The sequence below is a fragment of the Gymnodraco acuticeps genome, unplaced genomic scaffold (genome assembly GCF_902827175.1).
Source record: "Gymnodraco acuticeps unplaced genomic scaffold, fGymAcu1.1, whole genome shotgun sequence".
Classification (NCBI taxonomy): Eukaryota; Metazoa; Chordata; class Actinopteri; order Perciformes; family Bathydraconidae; genus Gymnodraco; species Gymnodraco acuticeps.
In genome coordinates this window covers 5,413,745-5,420,144 of record NW_022992250.1, presented here as the reverse complement: position 1 = coordinate 5,420,144, position 6,400 = coordinate 5,413,745, and the positions used below count along the sequence as shown (strand labels likewise).

Below are 6,400 nucleotides of genomic sequence, written 5' to 3'. Positions count from 1 at the left end.
ATATCATTAGCTAGATCTGATAGATTTGGACATAAACGCGAGTGAAGTCTAACCGGACGCGAGAGAGAGAGATCAGAGATCAGATCAGCTGCTGCTGACGGAGAACACGCAGCTCTGCATGATCACAGCTCCGCCGCTGTGACGGACCGTTGAGTGGAGCAAAATTAAATATACCAAGAGTTAGACCTAACACGCTTAGCTAGTTTATCTACTCTGGAACTAGCTAAACTAGTTATAAATATGTGTATTCTTTACTGTAGGGTCACTTATTACAGGTTCAGCGAGCTGCACGAGACTGACGAGCTGTCAGGAGAGGGAGAGGAAAAGAGAGCACCCAGTTTATTTTCCCCATTTTATTATCCAGAATTACTGTAAACCTTTGAATAAAGTAGTTACTATCAGTAGTTTGTTTACATGCATTACTTATGTTGTTTTTTTCATTAACATCAAATAATTCTCACGTACCCCTTGCAGTACTCCAACGTACCCCTAGGGGTCCGTGTACCCCCATTTGAGAACCACTGGTGTATTGCAACATCCACAACATGCGGCACAAGCGTTTTTCCACAGAAATCCACGTTGTCACAATCCAGAAAGTCAATGCGGTCCTTCCTTGTTCACTATGAAGTCCGTGATTTGTAAACTCACGATTCATATAGATATATCGAGGAGCTTTTTCAGCCATAAATCAGGCTTGGTTTATACTGTAGCTCATAAAAGCGATTATACAAGTGGAATAGTTCAATACATTCATCAAAATACAGAAAACCTCATACATTTCTTTACTCTCTCCTGCTCCACCATGTTTATATTTGTGCAGCTCCTGTGTCTGCTCTGCCTAAAATGGTCAGATTAGGTGAGGAGAATCACAATAAAACGATAGAGACTAAGAACTTTATGTGGATCACTTTAATATATGTTATACAAGTGTTTCTTAGATAAATACACTGTCTCCATGGTGTTTGTGTGTGTTGCTAGGTTAGAAGAGGGGAAATCTTCTTCTCACAGATTATGAAAAAGGCATGTGAGCAGAAAGACAAACACAACTTGTGCCGGTCAGCACCTTTCCTTCCCTTCCCTCATCTCTCTTTCATCACGGTCGCTTTCACTCTTCCTGTCTTTCCATCACTCGCCCACCCTCCTCCTCTCCTGTGTGGTTCATCACTCCCCCTCTCTCATCACTCTCTGCTTCCTTTCTTTGGTTTGTCTTCCCCATGGGTATAGCTCTTGTACTCTGCTGCTCATCTTTCAACTGCCCTAATTTTTCTAGCTCACCCTGCCCTCTTACCAGCGTCACTTTTTCACACTTGTGTCATTTGTCTTCCTTTTTGAAGCACCAATGCAAACAATTATCTGCAGCGTTCATCTCGTTCAGGATCAGCAGATGCATCAAGTGTTCTTGAATTTCACCATTGTGCATCAAGTAACTGTTTTACCCTGCAGGAGTAATTCATTCTGTGAATGTTTTTTTTATGATAACCTTCAGCTTCATCATTTAAAAAGCTTCTGATTAAGCTGCTGTTTATGGCTCAGAAGACAAATAAATTCACATATTCATCCACTGTCTTATCTGCAATTTATACTTTTATGGTTACACTTGATTTTAAATGTTTTAATGTTACTGGCTCCTATAATGTTCACTTTTTTTTTTAAAATACTGCTACTTATTTTTTAGCATCCTGTATGTGTACTCTTTTCACTCTTGTCATGTATCTTCTTCTTAGCTTATATAATCCCGTAATTCCCCCCTCTGTGGGACAAATACATGGATTTCGGATTCCGATGTTCAAACCCTGGAGAAAGCAGTTTGATATAGTTTGCAACAGTATTGTCAAAGTGTGTTTCAAAGGCTTTTTTTATCCCTATAGTCACGTACTAAATGTCCTTATAATACAACTATTCATCAGCTTATTTTAGACCCTCCCTTCTGGTAAATGTCCCCCTCTATCTAACTGCACAAGTTTAATGCAGGTTTCCCGTTAATAAAATGTCTCCGAAACACTCCTGATGATATCATTGTCTGTTTTTTATTAGACTTGGCCACGATCCTACAGAGCTATTCCAATGTATGGTGCCCTTTAGTGTAACTAAAAGGACAATTTCCTTTTCCTTTTTGAAGATATTTTGAAGATATCTACCCTTAGAGTCAGATTCAACTCAATATATAGTTCAGGCTTAATCGCACAGTTAGCATATAAATTAATTTGGTGCCTGCAAAGCTTCTTATAATTTTTTTGGGAATGGCGTTAGGTCTTTTGTCGAAACCCTGAAATGTCAAATATACAATCACATAGAACAAATACAATTCGAAAATGATCAGAGTGTAAGGCGTTTTTGCTTGATTAATGACTTAAATGGTTTATTCATTATCAAAAAAAATGTTGGTTTAGCCAATACTGCTTGAATGGTGGAATCATCTAAGATTTGGTTTGTGTATTTGAGTCATCTTTAAACTCAACTAATTGTACCCAATCACATTTATACAAGAAATTGGACAGAGAGACGTCAGTCGCAGTATATCCCGATATTTCATTGTACATAAAGGCTGTGTGTAATCCTCACATTGTCATCACAGTCAAATTGGCTGACAGAGATTACCTTATGTCTTCCAGTTGAAAGATGGTGGAATAACACACAACAATATGTGGCTGAATGATAGTTACTATAATCAACATGTGATATGCAGAAAAGGTCACTGAGAGAAAGCCCTGAAGGTATTTCACCCCGTTTTCATTTCATTTCAAACCTTTATTTAGACAGATAAATCCCATTGAGATCATTGATCTCTTTTTCAAGGGAGACCTGCTCAAGTAGTTCCACATGAAACATAAAAACATAACGTTTTGTGCAAAAGATGAAACTTCAAAACCCTACGTTTCTTTTCATGTGATGTTTTTGTCGGACTCGTTGGGGGAAGGTATTGTAAATTGTCTATATTAGAAGGTCAGAGGACGAGAGGTGTGGTTCATATTTGTTTTGAGATTTATCAGCTATACTTTCATCTCATGCCATTATAAATCTTACATTTTGGGGAGTGGACTGTGACCTTTGAACTCTAGATTCTGATTCATCAACAATACATCCCATAATAAATAACAGGACCCTGACATATAAAGAACCCACTAATGACCCCATACACACATATACAATGACAGTGAACTCAGCTTCACCTTGTCCCATTTCCTGACTGACAAACACAAGCCCTGTGATGTGAACGTAGCCAAGAACCCGTTTTGTCCTGCTTTTCCACTGCAAATTAATTTTGAAACGCTGATTTAAATGATTGCCTTGCTCACACACAAATGCACACAGTTTAGTATAACACACAGTGCAGTCGCCAAATAGTATTCTTTTGAAGGAACTCCCTTGTGTCCAATGCTTTGACATACAGACTGCAGGACTTGACAATAGGTCATTAATCACAACTGAGATACACACAGACCCACAAACTGAATGTGATTCCACAGGTGAAATCATATTGTTTTTCTGACCTCATTTAACTTCCAATTGAAGGCATGGGCCAAGACCTGAAGTCTGACTCTGATTTTAAAAACAAGCTTCTATTTTATGTTTACAAGAGAAGTCATAGGAACATTTGACTGTTTAATAAACTGCAGTTCAACATATTATGTTCAAAAATACATCTTAACTTCATTCGTCATTTTCATAAATATAAATTATTTGGCAGAAAGCTCATTCTTAAGCTTTTCCCTCTGTGTGCAGGAACATCTGCTGGAGGTTTGAGGAAGTGTCAATGGTTTTCAGGAAGTATCCCGCACATTGTTTTAAATACATGGATCTGAGCCAGGACAGACTGAAAGGTGACTGTATAAACAGGTTTTGGTTTGAGGATCAGCAGAGAACACATCTCCTATTCGTGTTAAAACTGGATTTGTTTTTAACAAAACAAAACAAAAGACATAAAAAGAAGAGGATATCAATTGGACTTGTATCCATAAAATGTGTAAAACAACTATCAAGAATGCTTCTCTAATAGCCTTGATTGACAGTTTCAGTATTTCAAGTTCCTTTATCTGTTCTTCTTCTGACATTTCTCTGATATGACAATAACATACCTCCACATAGTGCAGTGTTGCCACAAATATATTCCTAACTAGTACTGCCACCTTCTGGTGTTTATTTGTAGCCACAGATAATAGACTCATTGAAAACCTGTTACATTGATGTACATGTAAAGCCATGGTATTTCACCTGTCCAGCACTATTTGTAACTCCCGGATCAATCATCATCTTTGAACATTTGATTTTACAATGTGAAATAATGTTACAGAACACCAACAAAACTGGACACAAAAAGATTAAATTGTTCAATTGAGCTAAGAGATAATTTGTTGTCATCTAAAATGAATGCATTGTTGAGACAAGTCAATAAGCAACTGTTGTTTCACTTTTGTTTCACCTTTGTTTTTAAGACTTCACTTTGTGTCCTTACTCGCCACAGCAGGTCTGAGGTGTAACTAATCACTGGTATACAGCCCAATAGGAAGCAGGACAGACTGTAAGTAAGCAGCAAGTGAGCTTAACATAGGAGAAACTGAGGGGACCAACTTATCCATATTAAAATAGGAGGCTGCCTTGTACCATGGACCATGACAGACAGAGCCAAAGGAAAGACAAAAGGCCAACAGGCAGTGGCGATTCTAGAGTCTGTGGGGGCCCTAGGCAAACATTCACTGGGGGCCCCTCGATCCAGCTTTTCACCACCCTCCCGGAGCGGAGCAAGGCAACGAAATTTAAGATAAGAAGCAGCATTTTACGGCGCGCTATGCATGGGGCCGCCTTGAGGGGGTTTCCCGACATGGTTGCAGTACATTAAAGGGTGTTTCATGTTGTCGTTGGTGTGGACCTTCTTAATCTACCTTCTTTGGGGGCCCCCTTCTGGTCCGGGGCCCCAAGCAGTTGCCTGCCTTGCCTGTTCGCAAGCGGCGGCCCTGCCAACAGGTGCCTTTTATATGCAGTCCTAATGAGGGGAGCGGTCGGGGAGGAGTCAGGCCCTGAGCTGCATTCAAGAGCATTCAAGAGCACTGCACTCATTTTGAGAGAATTACCCACTACACCTACATCATGAACATGCTTTTGCTTTCATGGCCTCCTCTCTGAACATGAGGTCCAACAACAGTCAATTCTAGCCACACTTTAAGGGTTTTAATGGATTTCTGCATGGTTTAAGTTTTTAAGGGCACTTTAATTTCTCCCTTTATAGAGATGGACCAAAACAAATATAAAATAAGTGTGTCCTACTTGTCCAGATTTGTAATACACAGAGGTTGGAAAAATACTCAGCTTGTGTACTTATAAGTAAAGTTAGAAGTACCAGAGTGTAGGAATACTCTGTAACAAGTTAAAGTACTGCAATCAAAATGTTACTCAAGTAAAAGTACAAAAGTATCATCCTATAAATATACTTAAAATACAAAAATTAAAAGTAGGCTACTCATTATGCAAATTGCTCAATTTCAGAATAATATATATTGTATATTTTCATTGTACTTATTGATGTATTAAAGTGTTTATCACAGCTGGTAAAGGTGCAACCAGTTAATTAATTTCTATACTGCAGGGTAGCTTGTAAATGTTACTCCAAGTGTAACTAAAGTCTCATTTAAGTGTTGATGATTAGATTTCCAATCATTTATCCAAGTAAATAAAGTTATTGAATAAATGTAGTGGAGTAAAAGTACACGATTTACCTCTGAACTCTAGTGGAGTAGAAGTACAAAGTAGCATAAAATGGAAATACTCAGTATACTATCTCAAAATACAACAGTACTTGAGTACATCTATTTGGTCATTGATTTAGGAAGCTATTAAGAAAAAAATCCCATCCACTTTTTGTTAGCAACTAACCATAACACTGGGCTGCATCCCATTGGTGGTTTTTGCCTGTAATTTTGACTTCAGACGCTATGTGGCGCTCTCGCTTCGTCAGAGCAGCTCCTCCTGCCCGGTGAAAGACGCTCTGACAGCTCCGAGTGTGGAAAACCTTCAGAAACTCAGCATCCAGCTTCACACCGGAGCTCTGACAGGGAGGGATGGACGCCTCTGCACCGGGGCAGGGGGCTGAGGTTGTCTGTCGGCGGGGAGGGGAGCAGGCTGAGGGCGTTGGGAGGAGCAGGTGGAGGAAGACGAAACCGTCTGTTTCGATTTAATTCTTCAACCGGCAGGGTGGAGAGGTTCAGCAGTCCGTAGCCTGGCAGTGTAATCCTCTTGCCGGGAGGAGCAGGGAAAGCCCTCCCCAGACTGAGCCGCAGAGAGGAGCCGAGATTAGAGCCGGACACACGGGGAGAGTTCACCGGAGTTCTTGCTCTTTTTTTGGAGCTTTTGTCCTGCTGCTGGGAGCTGAGTGATACAGACTCTGAGGATCATTCACACTTCACAT

The 6,400-nt window shown here is 39.9% G+C and overlaps 1 protein-coding gene across 4 annotated transcripts in view; it reads left to right on the top strand.

The window, feature by feature from the left end:
* Positions 1 to 6,107: 6,107 nt before the first annotated feature.
* LOC117540229 (actin-binding LIM protein 3-like) overlaps positions 6,108 to 6,400 on the top strand; it is a 63,524-nt gene continuing 63,231 nt past the window's right edge. For all 4 annotated transcript variants that reach the window (XM_034206812.1, XM_034206811.1, XM_034206810.1 and 1 more), the window contains exon 1: positions 6,108 to 6,400. This exon is cut by the window's right edge and continues 20 nt beyond it. The gene's annotated coding sequence lies outside the window, so the exon portion shown is untranslated.